The 24,284-nt window shown below is 43.3% G+C and overlaps 1 long non-coding RNA gene across 1 annotated transcript; it reads left to right on the top strand.

Annotated features, from left to right (window-relative positions):
• The first annotated feature begins 1,531 nt into the window (after positions 1-1,531).
• Positions 1,532-23,722, top strand: LOC147417980 (uncharacterized). The gene is made up of 3 exons (XR_015187238.1): positions 1,532-1,786; positions 3,838-3,893; positions 23,554-23,722. It is a non-coding gene; the product is annotated as an uncharacterized LOC147417980 (long non-coding RNA).
• The last annotated feature ends 562 nt before the right edge of the window (positions 23,723-24,284 follow it).

Genomic DNA, 24,284 nt, shown 5'->3' with positions numbered 1-24,284 from the left:
CCGCTAGAGAGAGGAGCCGGACTCCGTGGAAAGAGAGTCTGAGAGAGCAAGAGAGGCTTAGAGAGGGGATTTGCTGGGACAGCACGGGAACCAAGGGGCCACGGGGGGAGTAAGAAGCTTCCTAGAAACTCGCTTGCTACGGGATCCGGGAACTCGCTTCTTAGGGCTGGGTCTCACTCGGGGACAGTAGGGGAAGGAGCAGCCGTAAACGCCATTGATAGTAAAGTCGTTGAATTCTCGTAGCCCTGCAATCGTTCCACTAAGAGCGCCTTCTCATAGGCAGGAAAGGACTGCAGCTCTACGGAAGGGCCTTTTAAATGGGATGGCCCTCCAAAAATCAATTGACGTGTCCATACAAAACAAGCGAACTAGCAAAAGAAGCTGCAGAGAGGGAGAAGGCACTGTTGCAACCAAACAGTTAAAAAACAGGGCTAAATATGGCTCGTGCAATAGGTGGAGCGTTAAGATGAACTGGAGGTAGCCCGTTAAGCTACGCAAATGCGATTGTAGAGGGTGGTTCAAGCACCCTCCAGTTTAGAGGCACTTTTTGGTCCAGTAGCGTTTTTGGATGGAGTATGGGGATGACGTTTCAACTCAGTTGCACTTTCAGGAGTAGTTTTATCAGGGCTATGAGAAAGCACTCTAATCCACTCAAAAATAAAGGTATTAGGTCAATTTCCTGAAGGCAGAGTTTTGCTGATGTACGCAGGTAGGTTTTGGCTGCTAGGCAGTGCTCGAAAAAATCTTTTTTCCAAAAACTTGGCAAACCTACATATGTGAAACAACATAGGTAAATTGACAAAATTTGAAAGCTTTTACACCAAATTACACTAATTTTTTCACAATTTTGTAAGTTTTTTCACCTTCAAAAATAAAATTTAGAGGTAACTTTCAAAATTTGTAGGTGGGATTACACTAAACCTAGGTTTTTTTCGAGCACTGCCAGTGCTAGGGAAAAGGCTCAACGCTGCCACTCTCTCTCTCCTACTTTTTGCATTCTCTCTCTTGATCTGTGCGCCCACCTGGGTCAGCAGAAACCAACGCCTGCTTGGCTGCGATTGCTGACAACCCAACGCGCCGTTACGCGCGTGCTTTGCTGCGATTCGCTAATAATTTACAAATCAACGTGCCTCGTTAATAATGACACGTGTCCATCCAGGGTCGATTAATCTCCATCGAGCCCTACTACCCCACAGTGGCCCCACTACCCGGGCTGTAAGGGCGGTCCAAACTTCAGACTGCGTAGAGGCAGTCGGCCTCAACAGTATCTGTGCATTCCCACAAGTCAAGACAGTTACGGAGCGGCAAGCAACCTTCAAGAATCAAGCTTGGTCCTGTCACGCTGAAAAAATAGCGTAGGAGATCGCCCTTCCATGTGGTAGGTCCGGAACCTGTCTAGACTGTCCACTCCCTTTTGGACGAAAGGAAGGCTGCCACAAAGACTCCACGCCCCTTTTTCTGTTGCATGTATAGAAAGGCGTGGTGACTCACCTGAGTGCTGCATACCACCCTGCATTCATCAAGCTAGCTCGTCTCTCTCTCTCTCTCTCTCAACACCAAGCTATGGCTATCAGCTCTGGATCAGTGTCTACCCTCTCTGAGGCAAGTACACTCTGTGAATCTTCCCTCTCCAGCTCCTCGTCTCATTGGGGCGGGGGGTCCTTACGAAAGCCCCCAACAAACCTCCCCCACTACCCTCGCCACAAGCGGCGTATCACGGTCCTCGCAGCCCGAGCTCTATGGCAGGACATCGTCAGTTGCTGCCACTACGTCAAGCTTCTCCTCGGTAGGTTGCTTCCTCTGTTGTGTGTTGTTTTGGGGCCGGTGGAGAGAGAGAGAGAGCGAACAAAGCTTTTCTTCTTTTTTTTCGAGATCATAAACCATTTGCTTTTTGCTTCCTCTTTCTTGGGATCAATCTTCTAGTTCCCCTCTCTTAGCACGGGCACGAGTGTTAGGATTTGATTCTCAACTCAAAATGTCAACAGACAGGTATGCAAGAAGTATGCCCTTTTGGATAGAAGGGAAAAATTTAACATTGCCCTTCCAATGACAGAAGAGTAAAAAATGTCCCCTTACACAACACAGAAAACTTAAAGAACAAGCAATTTCTAGCACTACCAAATACTTGTTCATGACAAACGCCAGCAAAGAGTCGTAGCAACATTCATTTGTACCAATGCAAATTGAACGTCAAGGCATCCATTTTCCATACAAGAAACAAGTAGACTCTATTGGAGAAACTAATCAATTTTTACACTATCCGAGGCTGAAGCTTAATAGGGGGCAGATTGAGAGCTTGAGAAGAGTCCGAAGGTTGCTCGCAAGTCTCTCCTCATGAATCTTTGTGTTGTCACAAGACCTTCCAACTCTCTCATGCGTTGACGTAGCAAATCCCACATTTTTTTCCCCTCTTTTGTTGCAGATCCTTTGCTGTGTGTGGGGATGATGTTAGCCCCATGTGACCATCGACACTCAATATCTTTCCAAATTCCTACAGGCACCTACACAGAGAGGTTGAGAGCAAGAGTTACACTCGCGGTGCTAGCACCACGGCTTTGGAGTCTTGCTCGTTCAAAATTTTGGGTGAGCACCGAGTCACCCATTTCCCGTTAGGTTACGTTAGAACTTAGCAATGGCCACTAGCCCATTTCCCATTAGAATTTATAAAATTACCAAATTATGAATGGCTTAACCACAGACCCCGATCCCCTCATCTACTTTTAATTCCTGTCAATATCTAAAATGCAAATGTCTCCACTCCTACCTTTGGTGGGCCTTGACCTCAGTTCAAGTCCAGGAAGGGCTTTCCTAAGGGTTGCCCTTCTAATGACAGGAGAGTGGGATTAGCATCCTTCCATGAGGATGGGCATATTTTTCCTTCTTCCTTCAAAACACCGGTGTTGCCTCAAAGTGGCCTTTATACGAAGGGCTCGAGAGTCAAATAAGGGAAGAAGGGCGTCAAATCGTAACATTGACGAACACAACTCCTCCAGCCAACCAACCGAATGGAGGTCTGCAGGGTCGTGTGCTAACGTGGCAAGCCCATTTCATGGTCGGAGCATGGCTGGCTGGCCGGTGTAGCTCAAGCCTCACCTTTCCCATTCAGCTCGCTACCTGCTTCCCCTGAGCTTTCCGCCTGTTTCCCACCTAGCTGGCACGTTCTGCACCTTCGATCCTCCGGCTAACTCTCTTGTTGTGCTCAAGACCTCGAAGCTCATCGGCATGCCATTTTCTCCAACCTGTTGCTGCTGGCTGGTTGGCCGTGCCCCTCGTTGTGCTAGGGCTATCTCTCTCTCTCTCTCTCTCTCTCTCTCTCTCTCTCTCTCTCTCTGTGTGTGTTTGCGCCACATATGACATCAAGCTTCACCTCTGCAGGACGCCCTGTGTGCGTCCACGTGCACGGAGGGATGAGACGCGAGCTTTTTCATAAAACATTTAGCTTTTTCTCCCTCTAGGTGGAGCCAAAATATTATTGTATCTATTTTGGTTGGATTGTTCAATATTTTCTAATCTTTATTCCTTTTTGACAATTGAGACCCATTTTTGAGTGCTTAGCATGTAATTGCACAAATTATCTCTCGAGAATGGCAATTATGCCTACAAATAATGAAGCAACTCATCTGCAAAGCCTACATACCAACTGAAATTCTAGTTTTAGCATCTATTGTTAGAGAATTAGTCTTCTTATGAAAATCTACAAATATTTTTATCTTTGGAGAAATTTAATCGGCATTTTGAGAAATTTAAAAAATTTGAAGGGAATTTTGAGAACTTTTGAAGTTTGAGGGGTATTTTAGTAATTTTCCCTAAATTGATAATCTAAATGTAATTGTATAGGTGCCATTTCCGAATCAACTTGAGCATCCTGATAAAAGAGATTTTGCACGGAGCAGGTAAGTCTTTATGAATATGTAAGGAACAATTTTTTAAAATTAAAACTTAAAGTTTGTAGGTGAGATAGCACTAATTGTGGGTTTTTTTTCGAGCACTCTAGTTTTGTACGTTCACAATGTTTTTTGAACTTGGGAATCTTTCAGCATCCGTTTGTTGGATTCCTCATACCTACCTTTCAAGGAAATGTTCACTCTAGCCCTCACAGCCTAGCTCATCACCTTCTAGTTTAGGGCAAGTATTTGCCCTGACGCAATTGCTTGTGCGCATGATGCTATCATGACTTTCGATCCACCACTATACAAAAAATTACGACCTGCATGTCTCCTTGCTTTTCCCTTTCATTTTGCAAGAGGCATTCTAAGATGGTGTCTTAGGGCACATTCCCGTTGTGCCAACAACGCTTTTTATCGAGTTCAAGAAGTTGGAAAGATTGTGCTTATTGTTGCAAATGGAAGTTCTTTCACACTTGTTGATGCATTGTATGTACCTATGATCAAGAAGAATCTTTTGTTTGTATTTACACTTGCTAGATTTGATCTTGTAGTCAAATTTGTGGATAACAGAAATACAATACATGATCTCAGCTTTAGCGATGAAATTGTTGCATCTGGCATTTTATGACGCGGGCTCTATAAGGTCACTTTGATGGCATATGCAATTTTTGTCGGTTAGCGAAACGGTGCCCTAGAGTGTTCAACTCGGCCAATTATTTAGACAGAGCTGGCAAAACGCTACCCTCCTCTCTCTACCTTCTCTCATCTTGTGCACTACAGCGAAGAAGAAGACAACAAGCATTTGAGGGATGTTTGCCAAGACGTCTTGCGTCAACAAAACACTACCTTGAAGGTGTGTGAATGCACCCTTATGCTACCATTTAACCTTAAAACATTTTGTTCTGATCAAAAGTTTGTATTATTTTCCTTTAACTTATCTTTGCCCTTGCGTGGTCGAGTTTTCTTTCCTTTTCGTTTTCAAGAGGGTATCTCACCCTCTAATTGACTTCCTCCCGTTCCGATTCGTGGTCACCTTGGTCCATTCTCAATCGATTAGTTAATTAGATTGGGAGATTCCCTCTCCCTTTAAACAAAGTAAAGCCTACACCCTTTGCGATAGTTCCCACCCACATGAATCCTCCTCACTCTCTACTGCTTGTTACTCAGTCTGCAGAGAAGAGGATCTGTTCTATGTCGTTCGCAACCACAAGGAGAGAGAGAAACTGCCGTCGCATCTGCAGTCCTAGCCAGACATTTTGCTATCGCGAATGAAACTGGTTTCGTGCTTGATCCCTGCTTGCGAAGCTCCCCTTTCCCGATTGCATGCATCAATCTCTTCAGACAGTAGCACACTTTTTCCTCCTTCATGCTCTCCACTCTAGTACTTGCTGCACTTGAAAGCCAGGTCCCCCTCTTCAGGCAGCTGGCGACTCCCCTCTCTTCTGCCGTTGGTCCACATTCGAAGCCCAATTAATTTTTCACTAAGAATACTAATATCAAAGCAAAAGGAAGTGAAGTGTCATCGTCAACCCCTACCACTATGTCTACAAACTCCTACCCCTGTCCCCATCTCTGCATCGTGACGCACACGATGCTTGCCATGGCCAACAGTTTGATGCATGCGATCGCTAGCACTGGTCTATAGGAGCAGCTCCTTTCGTGTAGAGAGAGAGAGAGAGAGAGAGAGAGAGAGAGAGAGAGAGAGGCCAGATGCAAATGCCTCCCTTGCTGGCTCCTCATCAAGTAATCGCATAAAAAGGGCAACGCCTTGATGCCCTAAGCGTGGCGCCCTGCTCTCCCTGTCACATGTCGCATGCAGGATACTTTGTTGCGTACAGTAGATGCACTGCGCCACTTGCGTCTGCTTCAAGCCGTGAGCAAAATGCAAACAAGATAGACAAACACACACACACACACACACACACACAGATGTCCTCGCCTGCGAGAGAGAGAGAGAGAGAGAGAGAGAGAGAGAGAGAGTTTGTTGCCATACGACGCTTCTACAACGACTGTCTCTCCTAGGAAACCTCTTCCCTTCCTCTCTCTCTTCATATCTCTCCCGCCACATGCGCCCTGCACTTCTCCTGTTCCAATAAAAATAAAAATAAAAAATACATTTGGTCATGAGATTAAATTTCTCAAAAGATAATTTTTTTTGTAGGTTTTCATAAGGGACTGATTGTCTGTGAATACAAGATGCTAAAACTAGAATTTGAGTTGGCTTTGGAGATGTATGGCTTCATTATTTTGAGACATAATCATCATTATTTTGCCAAGTGATTTGTGGCAAATTACATGCTAAACACTGAAAAACGGATCTCAATTGTCAAAAAGGAATAAAGATTAATAAATCTTGAACAATCCGACCAAAACATATACAAAGGTATTTTGGGAATTTTTGAAATTTGACAGGTATTTTTAGAATTTCCGTTGGAATTAGGCTTGCAGAGAAACACACACAGCTTGGAGAAGACGAAGGAAGCTCAAGGCAAACAATAGAGAGTGTGTTACTTAGTGTGCACTGGAAAGATGGATAGCCCTAGAGTGATGGGCGTATATCCAATGCTCGGGGGGAAAAAACCTCCGAAAGAGGGAAAAAATGCCCCGGCGGTCCTAGTGCATTCACACACATCACTACCACATGTATATGGTAACAAACCCCCCCTGGAGTGATTCGGTGAACGAGAGCTGGCACATGCGTAAAGGGAAGTACCATGCCCTGAGGACATGATTAGTCCACAAAGGGGAGCAAGCCCAAAGCTTTGCGGAAAGCTTCGAGCTTCTCACAAGAAAATAAAGACCTGTAAGGCTGTCCTGTGTTGGCACATAAGCCAAGCTGATCCCTCCTGCTGAGAGCCTCTCCCTCACATAGTGGTAATGCACCTCAATGTGCTTTGTGTGAGCATGAAAAACTAGGTTCCTCGCAACTGCCAATGCGCTCCGACTGTCAATGTAGATAGTGTTGGTAGTGTCTTGTCCAACACCCAAATCAGCCATAAGGCGTCTGAGCCATACACACTCAACCGTAGCTGTGAAGACTGCCTTGTACTCAGCCTCACAACTCAAAGTGGCTATAGTAGGTTGCTTCTTGCTCAACCATGATATACATGAACTGCCAAGCATGAAGCAAAAACCACTTGTGGTTACTCGTGTGTCAAAACAACCAGCCCAATCTGAGTCCGAAAAAGCATGTAAGTCTGGCGGCAATGATCCCCCCTTGGGATAAAACAAGCCAAGATGTAACGTGCCACTAAGGTAGCAGAAAATCCTCTTGACAGCTTGCCAATGCTTAGACCCTGGGCTATGCATAAATCTGCTGACCTGTGAGACTGCAAATTGAATATCCAGCCTCGTGTTGCCATACATAAATAAGACAGCAAGCAACAGTTTGATAAAGAGTGACATCAACAGTATCACCAACATCATGTAGACTCAACTTTCCATGGGAGTGGCAATAGGTTTGCAATCCTCAAGTCCAAACTTACATAGCAATGTCTCTATGTAACTTTTCTGACACAAGGCAGTACCACCATCACACTGCTTAAACTGTATACCCAAGTAATGATGCAACAGCCCCAAATCTTTCATCTTGAAAGTAGCATTTAAATAAGCCTTAAGCAATATGTCTCTCATTTGGTCCAGTGATAAGCAAATCATCGACATAAAGAACCACAATGAGAAGTACATCACCCCCACGCTTTACATACAATGTGCTTTCTGTAGGACTGTTACGAAAGCCTCGTTTGACCAAATGAGTGTCAGCTTTCTCATACCAAGCATGAGGAGATTGCTTCAACCCATACAAAGACTTCTTACGTCTGCACACATTGTCCTCTTGTCCTTTTATGACAAAACCGCGAGGCTACATTACATAAACTTCCTCAAATATGTCACCATTCAAGAAAGCAGTAACAATGTCTGATTGATGTACATCCCAACCAAAATGAGCTGCCCATGCACATAGAAAACGCACAGTAGTCATACGACAAGTGGGAGCAAAAGTCTCGTCATAATCTATGTCTTTTTGCTGTGCATAACCCTTTGCAACAAGTCGAGCCTTATGGCGATCGATCTCACCATCCGGCTTGCGTTTCAACTTGTAAACCCACTTCGTACCAATGGCCTTTTTGCCAGGAGGCAAATCACATAAATTCCATGTGTCATTTTCTATTAGCGCATCATATTCTGATTGCATGGCAGCCATCCAATTTTTTGAATTCTGTGCTTCATCAAAAGACAGAGGCTCCTCAACATCATGTAAGCTAGACACAGCCAAAGCATAACAATTTGATGCATAAGATGCATGGTGAGAGCTTGAACGAGTACGACTAGACAAAGGTGCATCCAATTTACTGTCACGCAAGGTGTGCACCAGCCATTTTGGCATGCCTGTAGCCTACTCATTTTCAGTCCTTTCCTCATCAAGTACATCATGTACATCTGTATCAATAATAGGCTGATCTAGAACATTTTCAGAAACCCCCATAGGCTGTACATTTGCCTCATTGGAACTTACATTTGTATTTCCACCACTGAAAGAGGCAACAAAGTGTCATAAATGTCCTGTGAGCTTACATTACTGTCTCTAGTACATAACAGCAAGGGCTGAACAAAATCTTCCACAAACACTACATCCCGTGAAACCAAAGTTCGTTTTGTTTGCGGATGATACAACGTGTAACCTTTGCTTTCAACACTATAACCAACAAAAATACATTTGACAGCCTTATTATCCAATTTCTAGCATTGTGTTTGCGGCACCAAAGCATATGCCAAACAACCAAAAAGACGCATGTGCTCAATAGAAGGATTTCTATCATGCCATGCTTCATATGGAGTAATAGACTGCAAAGCTTTCGTAGGACACCTGTTTAGTACATAAGTGGCACACATGATGGCCTCTAGCCAAAAAGAATGCGGCAAAGCTTGACTTTTGACCATACATCGTGCCATTTTTGTAAGTGACCTGTTTTTTTCTCTCAACAACACCATTGTACATTGGTGTTTTATCCCACGACTAGCCAAAAATGCATTGAATTCATGAGACATATACTCCCCCCCTCGATCGGAACGGAGGGTGCCCATAGTACATTTCGACACATTTTCAACCATAGACAGAAATTGTTTGAAGCACATAAAAACTTCGGACTTTGCTTTAAGCGGAAATACCCATGCATGCCTGGAGTAATCATCAATAAAAGTCACGAAGTACAGGTAATTGCCCAAGGACGGAGTTTGCATGGGCCCACAAACATCAATATGCACAAGTTGCAACCTGCATGTGGCCCGCCGAACTGAACCATCCTTTGGAAACTTAGAAGGTTGCCTCTTACCCAAAATATAGCCTTCACAAACATGTTTGACAGGTACTTCAAGAGGCGGCAAAGAAGCAACCATATCAGATTTCTGCAAACGCAACAAACTGCCAAAATTCAGATGACCAGAACGTGCATGCCAAAATTTTGCATATGAAACAGTCCTTGAATCTGCAACAACATTTGAAATTTTTTTTCCACACTTGTCATACAAAGTGAGCTTATACAGCCCACGACACAAAAGGCCAGATGCAACAATTTCATCACCAAAACTGAGATCATGAATTGTAAATCTGTCATCCACAAATTTGACTACAAGCCCAAGTCTAGCAAGTGTGGATACAGACAAGAGATTCTTCTTGATCCCAGGTACATAAAGTGCATCAATAAGTGTGAAAGAACTACCATTTGCAGCAGTAAGCACAATCTTTCCAACTCCCTGAACCAGATAAGAGGCATTGTTGGCACAAGTGACTGAATTCCCATGAGGGACAGACTCGAGAGAGGTGAACAATTCATGATGTGACGTAATATGCTTTGTAGCACCACTGTTGAAATACCACACATGTGAATCTGCAGCAACTGACAAGCATGCATCATGGACAGCAGGATTGTAAGTGCACTCTGCGCTAAAAGCGCATTCTGCATCAACATCAGCATCACAGTTTCCTTTCACAGAAGACTCAACAATGGCTGCATTTGTAGTGGAACTAGTATTTGCAGTGGAACCACCCTCTTTCTTCTTAGCCTCTTTTGCCTTCAACTTAGGACGCTGCTTGATCAAGTGATCATTAGCTTTACAATAATGGCAACGTATCTTCTTTTTGCCCTTATCACTAGAATTTCGAGACGAATTGTTGCCAGCAGAAGCATTAGGAATAGAAGTTTTGCCACTCGCAGCAGAACCAGAAGAAGTGGCTGCATTGCTGTTACCACCCTTTCTTTGAGAAGCAATAAAAGCATGTTCAACTGCACGCTGCCTAGTCCTATTTATTCTAGAAAGTGACTCTTGCAACAGCAATGTGCATAATGCATCAAACTTGACAACTTCAGGATTTCCTTGTGTCATCAGTCTCCAAGTATTAGCAAAAGTATGGTAAGAATCTGGTAAGGCATCAACTACAGTCTGCACAAGGGAACTGTCTGAAATGACTTCACCTGCAAAAATAAGTTGCTCATTGATATCCTTGACACTAGCAAGGAAAGTGTCCATATCATCTTCCTCATGCATAATCTTCGACTCCAGCTCTTTACGTAGTAAAGCAATTTTAGCCTCATTGCGACTTGCATAAAGACTAGCCAAAATATCCCAAGCCTGTTTTGCAGATTTTGCTGAACGGATGTGAGAAACAATGGTGCGCTTCACAGACAATGCAATCAATGCATGAGCCTGTGCATCCTTTACATCCCAATGATCTTGTTCTGCTGTAGGCAAAACAACTCTAATAGTTGCAATCCTTGCAGCAAGACCTGCAACATCAAAATCACTCCACGTCCACCTGGCAAGGCTTTTCCTTTTCACCCACTCTAGTTTTGCTTTAGTTTTTCAAATGGCATCTTCCCTCAAAACTAATGAATCCAACATTGGCACAGCCTAGTCGACGTATCATCCACATTTGATGGTGCACCCAACTGCTTGTAGAAAGGACCTTTCATTGCTAGCCTCTAGGTGCTATGCGTGAAGATTCTCTTTCTCATAAACTAGCTTGCGCGCTCCGCCTACTAGCAGGTCTCGCTCACTCTTACCATCAGTACATGTATATTGTGTATATGTGTCTATTTCTATACATCGCCAATCCATGCTCTACCACTGTACAATGCTACCTGATGTCAACTGAGGAAACTTGGTGATGGATGCCAACTCAGACACAATTGGACATCCTTAGTACGGGGTGGGTGGGGGTGATTGGCATGTTGGTGAATGATGGGTAGAGAACAAATTGAATATTTATCGAAATACAAACATATGTACATTGCACTTGGTATACATACTAACCAATAGGTGACCAGCAGGTTGTTGAAATATTTGCCCCTTTCGAGTACTCCACCTTGCATATATTTATCCATCTACGTCTCTTTAAGATGCATGCATAGGTGGTCACATTTGGATAGAGGCCCTCACTATACATATGATGAAGACAACCTACAGCTTCCTCACCCAATCACGATGTTTTTGTTCAAGATCCCCTCTTATCATGAATTATTTTCCTCAATCGACTTCTGGCATAGCTTATAATGCCTTTCAGATGTGAGCATAGGTAATTGCATCCAAATAGAAAATCAACCGCTACTTTGTGGCCTTAGCTCCATTCGGCATAACCTTAATTTCAATTCACTTCGAGTGACAACATTCTGAAGGAGAGCTGGCATGAGGTTGGCAGCTCTTCACAACTTATTAATGTTGTCAAAATTTCCATAGTTGACTTCATTTGGGGAGAGGCCCTCATTTTGCATCAGAAAGACACATAGTGCCACATACTTTCCAGATGCAAGCATAGGCAATCACATTCAAGAGGTATCCTCGCTTTGCATTCGATCAAAACAATCTAGTGCTTCTTTGCCTCGTCACTTCAAAAGCTCTTTGACAATCAAAGAGGTTGTCAGGCCAAGGGCCACCCGGAGGTCAAGGACCTAGCCAAGGGCCGGCTGCCGAGTGGAGAAGGGATACTAGGGCCAGGAGGCTATAAAAGGGAGGTTGGGTGGAGGATTCGGACATGACAGTTCCCAGGGCCTTTCACTGGTATCAGAGCCTTAGATTATTCTGGGAAAGCAGGAGGAGGGCGTGGTCTTCCTTAGCATGCTCATGCAACATGGTGGGCATGGCCGCTTAGGCGGGAACGAAGTCGAGCAGGTTTGAGGACCGTGGGCAAGCGCCCTAGTTGATTGAGGATCGAGGTTGACCCTGACAGTTTGGCAGAATCCTGCATGCGTAGGCTTGTTGGATGCGCAAGGTGGAGATCTCATTGCTTTGTGGCGGTGTGAGGAGCCTTGCAGAGCGCGAGCTCTCTCTCGTTTCCTCCTCTGCGCTGTTGCCCATTGCCACCATGGCTTCCAACCCCCTCGTTCAGATTCGGCCGCCCTTTGGGCCTTGAGTAAATTGGCCTTTCCCACCCGCTACAATAGCCCAGTCCACCCACATGCACCACAAACACAACCATATGCATTTGTGCGGGGATTGTGCGACCATGTGAGGGTGGACGATCCTCAAGGCTGCAGGAATTAATCATGAACAATCGACTTGGGAAAAGCTACGGATGTCAAAAATTTTGACTTTTTAAGCTTTCAATATTTAGCAAGTTTCACTGGATTTGGACTTGACATAGCAAGCAAAGTGCAAGGCCTACCAAGCATACCATGCACGACAAGGTTGTAGTTTCAAGGATTATGCTCGTGGCAAAAAGTTTTCAAGAGCAAAAGCAATGCCAACAAGGATTGATGAAGACAGTCAAGATGTTTGGCATGCTCGACTAAGAGCAGGAGCCTTCTAGTACTGTGTTGCCTTCACGGATTTTCGACATGATTCCAGGTATTTCTGTGTACGTTTTGGCATTACTTCTTCAATTAGTTATGCAATCAACTGTTTTTTATTATGAATCCTTGACATGTAACAAGCACGGCTTGATTGTCTTTTACAAGCACGGCTTGTATTGACTCCTCAAGTGCTAAGTGGTAGTTGAGGTATCTCAACACCCAGTAAGGTATGCGCCTAGTATGGTGCTCTTCGCATTCATTGTTGGCATCCCCTCAATGCTTAACTTGCGAAATTGACTCAAGCATGGCTTTAGTACCTGCCGCACTGATCTGCCGCACAGATCATTAGCAGTTCAATTTTTGTGCCAATGGACTCTCAAGGAGATCGGCACACCATGTGGCTCGCCTTCATGAGGGGTGCATAGGGCTCAGCATGGCCAAATTCTTGTCATTGCTTCTAGAAGCCAACAAAGATGCTAGCCACACAACGCTAGCCAATTTTCGTTGACAAGGTCAATTTTTGTTTACAATGATATCTGTATGTTGGCAACAGCATCTGTTGGCTAATAAATCCGTACTTATGTGAAGCAAGGCTTCCATTTTTTCATTTTGCATTGAGCTTTCCCACTTTTGGCATATGATCAGCGCATACACACTTGGGAAGGATTTGGCAATATGCTTGCAAGCTGTCTCATCACGTACAAGACGGACGTATATGATACAAGAGGGTGTATGTGCATACACAATAACTCTCTTGCAACAATCTCTTGCAAAGCAGATATCGCTATGAATTGGGAATGAGTTTTTTCCTTCCAAATCTCAAGACCACTGGTTATCGCAACGACTAGGTTAGCCAATTTTAAATTCTTCTTATTTTTCCATGTTTATACCTTTGCTTGGAAATTACTATTTTTGTGCAAACCAAAGTGATTTGACAATTTAATACGAAGCAAGGCTTCTCACTTGTGCCAAGATATTGTCCATTGACTTGGAATCAAGGGGCATTTGCACACAAGTTTGGAGAAACTGGTAAAATAGGGAATATCACCTCACAAAATCCCTACCAGTATAGACTGTGCAAGGCAGTTCTTGTTTTGGCTCTCACGTTTGAGGCCATTATTCTCGCTAAGGGCTTACCAGTCTGTATGCAAGGCATGCTAGCCAGGTGGAATGACCTGCACCACTTTTTGGTTTATGCTTCCACTATAACACCAGACACTTTGTCAAGGACAAGATAAGTTCTGGATTATTTAACATGATTTTTGGGTTGTTGTCCAAACACAACAACACTAAAAAGAACCTAAAACTCTGACTTCATTCAAAGGCAAACTGCTGTCATTAAGTCACACTGGTGTCATCACAACCACATACACGGTAGGTGGGTCCGTCGGTGACTTGTTTGTGTTTTTTTGTTACCTTTCTCAATGAGAGAGTCATAGCAAAAAATCTCTCCCTGTCTCCTGGCGTGACAACAGGGATTGCATGGCAATCAACTATACATGTCATAGTTGTTTAAGGAAATTTCCTTAGCCCAGCATGCTCTCTTTCTTTCTCTCTCTCTCTCTCTCTCTCTCTCTCTCTCTCTCTCTCTCTCTCTCTTACTTCTCCCAAAGAATAATGAAAACTTTCTAAGAAGATTTTGATACATGTTTTGCTTGTGAGTCAGCCTGAGCCAAGTTGCTCTAACTCTCAACTAGAAATTGGCCAAGACGCCATCCAAATTAGTCTTCATCGGTTCGTCGATTGAAAACTAATTGACATACTTGCTAAGACCCACACATGCTGGGTAAGAGACATTGTCAGATCTAGGGTAAGACCCAACTGTTGGCATTTCTTGGGTAATTGTTCTCCAGCTTGAGCAGACCTACCTAGTGGACTCCCCATCGATGTTAATGGCCAAGCAAGAGTCTTGCCATTACATATGTTTTTGGGTATTTTGTAAGCACTACATGTTTTGGTGCGACGATTGAGCTGAGTTTTTTAAACTTACACTCACATAAGCTGATCTATAGCACGGCGTATAAATGCAGCAAACATTTCAAACAACATGGTTGTCCCTAAGAGCTAGGGGTCCGCCATGCATGGACCTCCCGGTTTCTCTATAGCACTACGAGTGTCTATCGCATCATAGTTTTGGGATAAGACCCAATGGATGTTTACTAAATCATCCATAGGCATTAAGGATCACAATTTGATCTATTCCCATTATACTTTCAAGGAAAGACGTCCGCAAGCTACCACGCGGTAGTGGACAAATTCAACTTTTCAAGTTGATTCCAATCATTCTGTATACGGTTGAATATGTTGGTTATCGTGACCTGCTAATTGAGCAGTTCCTACAATGAGTCTTACCAACGGGTTTGCCTACGCAGATTCTAACCAAAGGGTTTGGATTGCGAAGGCAACACCCAAGGTTTTCAGTGCAATGTTGCTTGTTTTTTTTCACAGATGGGCGAGGTGCTCCTGTGTATTTGAATACGGGTAAGTGAACATTCAGTTCAATCTCCAGGTAGTAAGATACCCATCTATTGATTTGGTGTTATTCCATTTTTTAGTATGCTTTGCTTGCTCAAGTCGTATAAATATGCTTGAATATTTATGAGCCATGCCAAGGACATGTCGGAACAAAGTATTTTGGGCCGTAGTGTCCAATATACATTATGCTGTTATGAACCCACTTGTCGGGTTCGATTTGGCACATGTTGTCACATAGGGTACAACATGGTCTAGGAACTCAAGGAGTTTAGTTTAGCCTTTGTGGAGCAATGATAATGAGGGTCCCTCTCACTCTTGTTAAGGGGTGTTTTGTAGTTACCTCCACACACAAGTACATCTTGTACTTGATGGATGTTGCTTTTTCGGGCATCCTCATTTGAAACATATTCCACATGTGGAGAATATGAGTCTCTCGGACTGACAGTGGCGCCTAATTCCTAATGATGTATTGCGACGACGTCCCTACGTGTTGGTCGCATTTGTTTATCAGACCATTTGGAGCACACCGTATCATGAACAATTTCAGTGGCGAGAAATTGCCGGGTACTAAGTACAGGCATGTTCCGATTTCAAGTGCTGTGAAACCACCTTAATGGCGGGTCGTTTCTACATATAGACAAGTATGCTACGTTCATGAGAATGTCTCACAGTTAGTACCTAGGTGTGACTAAGCTTTAACATTCTATTATGGTCCAACTCTTGTTGGAAGGCTTTCACGTAAATGCCGTGGAAAGTATCGCCATGGAATTGCAGTTCGAATTTATTTGTGTTAAATGCATGCACACTAGGTGTTATGAGACCTAGTGTTTAACACAGATTTGTTCGAAGCGGCATGCAAATACATGGACTTTCTTGTTTATGCAATTTTTTGCACTTCAAGTGCAATTTTTCTTGCAGATTTATTATGAGTTTACACCCTCCCATACAAGGTTATGGCTCAAGATGGGTGTCTGTGGTTGGATGGTCTAAACTCTATGAGCTTACTCCAGTCCAACCCGCTTTCAACCTAATTGGTTGTCTCCACTCCATATCAAATATATGGATGCATACTCAATGGTTGAGTCATAGTCTATCATCAGTTGTGGAAGACTGTCTGTAAGCGGTTGGGGGAAAGCACCTCACTCTTACTGCTGCTATTTATCCCGTGTTGGATGGGCAGCTTACCAATATTTTTTGCTAAAGGATCTGCTAAGAGCATATGTTAGCACAACGCATTCTGAATGCGCGATTCTCTCCCTATTCTAGAATTTGCTTAAGTAAGGTTTTCAACTTTGAACACCTATTGTGGTGGGGTTGGATACCGTTTCAATAGTTTCATAAGTCAAGGACTTAATAGGTGTGTTGACAAAGTATGTTGGCAGGTAACCTTCATTAGGGGTGAACATGTAATTCTGTGTGTTGTAAAATGTTCAGAAGTCTGACATAAGGACACACCCTATTCTACTTCTTAGTAGCTATGAGCTTTTTAAGATACTCACGTGAGTGAAGGAGTACGAGCTGAAGTGCGACGGGAGAGAGAGTGTGAGAAGAAGAGCACAACGATATGGTGAACTCGCTCTATCTTAATGTGTAGAGCATAGTGAGTTCTTATTGGGTTTTAACAAAAGAATATGTGTACATACCTGGCGGCCTGCCCACTTACCTGGGCGACCACATTGGGATTTATACCCCAACAACCTCCCACTTAAAGTCAAATGTGGTACTTTAAGTGTGAGAGAAGATACTATACAAGCTAAAATACAAGAGATGTAGAGAAGTGATGTTCTACTCTACAGCTAACTGCTTGCGAAAATGCGCAAAGCTCTCTGAGGGAAGTCCTTTTGTAAGTAGATCAGCAGGATTTTCTGTGGTGTCTACTTTGACAAGTTGAATTTGCTTATCCTCGATCATTTCCTTGATGAAATGATACTTCACATCCACATGCTTTGTCTTTGAGTGATAAACTGGATTGCGAGACAATTGTATAGCACTCTGACTATCACAATATAACACAGGCATCTCTTCTTTGATTCCCAAATCTGTTACTAGTCGATTAAGCCAAAATGATTCTTTGCATGCCTCTGATGCTGCAACATATTTAGCCTCTTTAGTAGACTGAGTAACACAATCTTGTAATCTAGAACGCCATGATACTGCTTCACCAGCCAATGTAAAGACATACCCTGACGTAGACCTTCGGTTGTCTAAGTCACCTGCATAATCTGAGTCTGTAGAACCCTTTACACTTAGCTCCTGACTCCCAATAGCATATACGCATACTCTTTGTAGCTTTCAGGTATCTCAATATTCCTTTCACTGCCTCCCAATGTTTCTTGCCTGGGTTTGACATGTATCGACTTACTATTCCCACTGCAAATGCAATGTCTGGGCGAGTAGCAATCATTGCATACATCAAACTACCCACTGCAGACGCATATGGAATCTTATCCATTTCAGCCTGTTCTTCCTCAGAAACAGGACAATCCTATTTGCTAAGTTTCACATATGGTGGCACTGGAACACTCAATGCCTTTCCCTTCTCCATATTGAAACGTTGCAAAACCTTGTCAATATACTCTATTTGAGATAACCAAATCAACTTCTTTGATCTGTCTCTCTCAATGCGCATACCAAGTATATGACTTGCCTCACCCATGTCTTTCATGTCAAACGATTTTGCCACCTTTGACTTCAATGCTGAAATTTCTTCCAAGTGCTTGCCAGCAATCAACATGTCATCCACATACAAAATAAGGATCAGCCAACTGCCATCCTTAGCCTTCTTTGTATATAGACAATGATTGAACTCACTACGTTTGTAGCCTTGAGAAAGCATAAACTTGTGGAACTTATGGTACCATGCCCTCGGTGATTGTTTTAAGCCATAAAGACTCTTTAACAACTGGCATACCAAATCTTCCTTGCCTTTCTCAACAAACCCTTCTGGCTACTGCATGTAAATTTCCACATCTAAATCACCATGCAAGAACGCTGTCTTGACATCCATTTGGTGCAACACCAAATCTAATATGGCAACCAATGCAAGAAAGCATCTCAATGTAGTCATCTTGACCACCGAAGAGAAGACTTCATCAAAGTCAATGCCTTGTGCTTGCTTAAAGCCCTTGGCAACAAGCCTTGCTTTGTACTTTGGCTGACTATCATGAGCGGTGATCTTATACCTGTAAACCCATTTACAAGGTAGAGCCTTTTTGCCTTGTGGTAATTTAACTAGCTTCCATGTCTGGTTTTTATGCAGAGCTGTCATCTCTGACTTCATGGCCAATTGCCAATTCTAGGAGTCCTTCATTTGCACTGCTTCCTTGTAATATGAAGGCTCATTGCAATCAATCAACATGACATAGTTCATAGATGGAACAAACCGATCAGGAGGTCGCGAGATACGTCCAGATTTACACAAAATAGGTGGCTCAGGCTCAGCCACAACCTGTGGTTCCACTCTATCCTATCCTTGCTCCTCTTGAGCCCTGACATTTTGTCTTACACGTGCAGGTCCATCTTCTTGGAAGACAACTCTTCTAATCTCCTCAACCCTCTCTGGTTTAGAATGATATTTGGCTTCATTAAAGTGAACATCATTGCTGCGGATAACCTTTCTGGATTCGGGATCCCAAAGTCTGTACCCCATCTCACCAGAATTACCATAGCCTAGAAAGATGCACTTTTTACTCTTTGGCTCAAGTTTGTTCCTAAATTCCTTTGGAACATGAGTATATGACTCACAACCAAAGACTCTGAGATGCTTGTATGAGGGCACCTTGCCTGACCATACCATCTCTGCCACTGAATCCTTCTGCAAAACCTTGCTAGGAGATCTATTTATAAGATTAGCAGCTGTTGATACACCTTCAACCCAAAACCCATTTGGCAGTTGTGCATTAGACAACATACTTCTGACCTTCTCTTGTATGGTCCTATTCATCCTCTCAGCAACACCATTTTGAGGAGGATTGTAAGGAGCAGTAAGTTCACGTTTTATACCTTTTGACTCACAAAAGTCCTGAAAGGCCTTTGAAACATACTCTCCACCATTGTCAGTGCGTAAGTATTTAAGCTTCTTGCCACTCTGATTCTCCACAAGTGTCACAAACATTTTGAAAACACTAAACGCTTCATCCTTGTGCTTGAGAAAGTAAACCCATACTTTCCTCGAGTAATCATCTATAAATGTCATAAAGTAAGAAGCTCCCCCTAGAGATAGGTTACGCATAGGTCCACACAAATCACTATGAACAAGTGCCAACTGTGTATCTCTTCTACTACTTCTATGCTTATGTGGCTGTTGTGTTTGCTTGCCATACAGACAATGTTCACAGAATTCAAAATCATTAAATGAAAAGCCAGGCAAATAACCAGAATGAGACAAGATTTCCATTCCCTTCTTGGACATATGTCCTAACCGGCTATGCCACAAAGAAACGTTCGGCTGCTCGGTTACATTGATTACATTTTTAGAGACATTTGATACATAAATCATGTAAACTCCTCCAGACTTTACTCCATGTGCTACTGTCATAGAACCCTTGGATATCTTCCACATGTTCTGTCCAAAAGTGGTGACGTAGCCAGCATCATCAAGTAAACCTATGTTGATCAAGCTCTTTGTAATTGCGGGAACATGTCTCACATTCTTCAGCGTGAAAGAAGAGCCGTTCTGAAACTTCAATTGAACATCTCCAACACCTAAGATCTCACATGTCTACCCATTGCCTAGCCGAACATGATCTTTAGTGGTCACATAAGAGGTAAACCACTCCTTGTTTGGAGACACATGAAGTGATGCCCCTGAGTCTATAATCCAGTCACTTAGTGCATTTCCATCAAATGCTATAAGAAGAGCTGAGTCCATTGTATTCTTCAAGAAGTAGATGTCTCCTGACACTAGACTGTCATCCTCTGCAACAGTGTTTGTCACATTTATTTCTTGAATCTTCACTGAGGACTTGTTCTTCTCACCATGGTCTGCAGCTTTCTCTTTGCCTTTTTCTGCTTTCCATTCTCTGCAGTCTCTTTTCATGTGACCCTTCTTGCCACAATGGTAGCATTCTATGTCACTCTTGCCTTTAGCACTGCGGGACTTGCTAGGAGACTGATTCCTCTTTCCACCTTTGTACTATTCTTTGGTCCTTCCCCTGACAACTAAGGCTGTTCCTTTGCCTTTGTCCATTGTCTTTCTGTTGGTTTCTTCAGTAAGCAGACTGCCTTCTACACCTGCTATGGTCAAACCATCTAGAGGTGCATAATTACTCAAAGTTGTGCGAAAAGTATCCCAACTTTTCGGCAATGTGATCAACAGGAACATAGCTCTAACAGGTTCATCAAACTTGACACCTTGAGCTGACAACTGACTGTAGATGGTGTTGAATTCATTCAGATGATTGGACATAGGTGTCCCTTCTTTCATCTTCAAATCAACAAGCTTCTTAAGCCAGTATACTTGTGAAGCTGCACTCTGCTTCTCATAAAGATCACTCAGCTTTGTCCATGCTTCATAAGCCGACACCTCGTCTGCTACATTGAAGTAAACGCTTTCTGCCAAAGTCAGCATAATGGTAAAAAGTGCCAATTCATCCATTTCGCTCCATTCATCTTCGTCCATATCTTCTGGTTTTATCCCCTTGAGCTTTATAGGTTTTATCTGCTTCTTTTGTACCAACACGTGCCAAATCTGCTTCTTCCACAATGGGAAATTGGTTCCATCCAGCTTCTTGATATTGTAAAGAGCAGTGTCCTGTGATCTAGCCATAGCTACGCTTCACAGTAGTTTACTTTCCTGGGAAAAATTCGGCAGAGTTTCCCCTGTAAACTGACCTCTGAACCAATATCAACCTGTCAAATGAACCAAGAAAGCTTCAGATTCTGCAGAAATTTCGGCAGTCTCCTTTGTAAAATGGCTCTGGTGTACTAAAAAATAGACTAAAACAGCTCAAAAAACACTGTCTCTCTAACACTGTAAGCTGCGGGTAAAGCTGTCCTACACTTGTACTAACCCTCACTGTCCTATAAGCATAGACTGTGACAATGCCTCAACGGCAGTAAAGCAAAGATGAAATCCCAACTGTCTAACTCACAGTCAATACATCCTAGCTGCCTATCTAAGGGTGCTCGAGGGATCGCTCCAAGACCTGTATCACCGAAAGGATCTCAACATTCGAAAATCTCCCAGCTCAATTAAACATCACTCGACCCTCAACAAAGACTGCAATAAATCTGACAGTAGGTAGACTTCCCACAAAGCCATACATCCACAAATTTCCCACTCTATGTTGTAATCGCTGCGGCGGTTGTTTGCTGCGTGACTCACAGCCAGCAAACCCTCAACATACATACATCAACTCTGACAATACATCCCATGGGAAAGTACCTGCAATGTCAGGATGAAATCTGGAATATCAAGCAGCAAACACAAGCTACCTGATGAACTAGTGGATGTCGCCTACAGTCTGTGTGTAGATGTCGTAAACAAACACCTCCGCTTCAGAGTTGCTACAAATCAAAGCTCACACAACAAATCAATGCTCACACAGAGTTGCCGATTCCGGGTTGCTCGGCCACGAGCTCACACAGCGCTTCAGAGTAGCTGCAAGTCGAGCTCTGCAGATGGCGTGCTGTAGATCAATGCCTTCTCATAGCGTTGCTTCTCTTGCTATAGCTCGTTTTTGGTCTTCACAGCAAAAATTGATAACGCTGTTGCAAAAATAGCCTCACGCTACCTTGTGCTTGATAGCGTAGCTTTTTCTTTGCAAATTGTCGATTTCTTCTCAGCAAGTTGAAAACTTACAGCTCGTAGGTTGCAATTAAAGCCTTCGACTTCTCACAACAAATCTGAAATTTCAGATTCGACCTCTTCCAGACTCAACAGAAAATCTCCAGCTTTTGATTTTTTCAGCTGCTAAGGCTTCCTGCACCTTATCTCTGGGTAGAGCTCGCACATGTGTCGAGTGCCAAACCGTCGGCTCTGATACCAGTTGAAGGAGTACGAGCGGAAGTGCGACGCGAGAGAGAGAGTGCGAGAAGAAGAGCATGGCGATAGGTGAACTCGCTCTATCTTAATGTGTAGAGCATAGTGAGTTCTTATTGGGTTTTAACAAAAGAATATGTGTACATACCTGGCGGCCTGCCCACTTACCTGGGCGACCACATTGGGCTTTATGCCCCAACAGTGAGTTGGAAACCTGGCTCACAACTTCATGAAAAGTTGCACCAAGGCTTTCTTGCTTTTTTCCAGTAGCTTCAGAAAGTCTGAAAACTGGTTAGATACAAGTGGTTGCAAAAGGACAACAATGTTGAAAATCAAGATGTTGCTCTTGGTTTCATTGAACCTCCTCACTTCACCAAGTATCATATGGACAATTGGCTCGCGTATGGGATGCCAATAAGGAAAACATCAGTGTTCTTACGAAGATATTACCACGTGTTTTCAAGGACGAACGCTTCTCCAAGTGGGGAGTAATGTTAGGCCAAGGGCCACCCTGGAGGTCAAGGACCTGGCCAAGGGCCACCCTGGAGGTCAAGGACCTGGCCAAGGGCCGGCTGCCCAGTGGAGAAGGGATCCTAGGGCCAAGCGGCTATAAAAGGGAGGTTGGGCGGAGGATTCGGACACAGAAGTTCCCAGGGACTTTTAGAGGTATTTTCCTATACATTTGTCGCAAACACAACTCCTCGCTACTTTTTGGGCTCGCTTTGTTTGTGTACCCTGCAATGATCAATGCATCTCAGAAGACCACATCTCGAAGAGGGAGTTCATCTAGAAAAAGCTTTCCAAATTTAGTGTTTGTGTCTACGAAAGATGTAAGCACATGGTCACAAATTCCCTCACCGAAAAAAACAATTATGTCTAAAAATAATGAAGCAATTCATCTCCAAAGCTTACATAACGAACTCAAATTCTAAATTTAGCATCAGATTCTTATATTGATAGGCAATCGTCTTCTTATGAAAAGCTACAAGTTTGTTTATCTTTGGAGAAATTTAATCTCACACCAGGGGTATTTTGGGAATTTATGAGGAAATATAGGGGGTATTTTGGGAATTTTGAAATTTGAGGGGTATTTTGGGAATTTCCACAAATTAGAGGGATATTTAAATAATTTTCCATTGCATTTATTCTCTCTCTCTCTCTCTCGCAAATGCTATACACGCAAGCACGGCTTATCCCAATCAATATAATTGCATGATGCTCTGAAGAAAAGGGTTCATGCAAGCTGTGTGGGGTAAAGGGGTAGAAGAAAAGCCGCTTCTGTTCTCCCCGCCGTGTTCTCTCTAAAAAAAGGGTTCCTAGGTTTCGTTTCATAAAAAATTCATGTAAGTCTCGTATTCATTTTTTATTAAGTGAGCATAGTCTTGCTGTTATTAATCATCCTCATCTTTTACTTCTTGTTCAGGTAATTTGCAAGTTTTGGGAGACTTTTGAACTATCAATAAATAAAGCGTGGATTAACCATGGATTGGTGATACGTAAAGATCCTTCTTTCTTTTTTGTGCCTTTTGGCCTTTGTAAGCATGTAATAATATGTGCACACTACAAGGTATAATCCTAAATAGGCGTGCTCAATTTTGGTCTCGTTTCTATTAAAGAGTATGCAATTGAATGTGTGGAAAATGTTGTGCAAATTTCTTCACCCGCTACAGAAGATACTTTCTTTGTACTTTCCGTATGAGTATGTGGCTCTAATTTCTGAAGCAAGTCAAATTGACGGGAATGTGGGTAGATGCTCTGATGCCTTCGAGGAGAAGAACGCTAGACCCAGCACGTGGAGGAGAGAGAGGGAGAGAGAAGAGAGACAGCGGTGCCACGTCAGAAGATTTTTTTGGCCGCATTGTTTTTTTGTGTGTGTGTTGGGGGGGTTTTGCTGTAGGCATCGCTTTGTAGATGCCATGGCGGGTGCTTTGGGAGGAACGAAACGGGGAGGTTGCTGGGGGTTTTGAGGGCGGACACAAACAGAGGTGTGTTGAGTAGGGATGCGATGGGAAGGACGTCGATGCCCACAATCCAGAGCATGAGGTTGCACAGCAAAGGGGACGGACAACAGAGACGGGTGTTGTCTGCAGCTGAATGCAGTGACCTGTTGACGCCGTGGGAACCCCAAGAGAGCCCACTTTTCCTTCGGCTAAT

The sequence above is a fragment of the Adiantum capillus-veneris genome, chromosome 30, assembly GCF_014529385.1.
Source record: "Adiantum capillus-veneris isolate H3 chromosome 30, ASM1452938v2, whole genome shotgun sequence".
Taxonomy (NCBI): Eukaryota; Viridiplantae; Streptophyta; class Polypodiopsida; order Polypodiales; family Pteridaceae; genus Adiantum; species Adiantum capillus-veneris.
The sequence above is the reverse complement of the archived record's forward strand: the minus strand, read 5'-3'. Positions and strand labels throughout refer to the sequence as shown.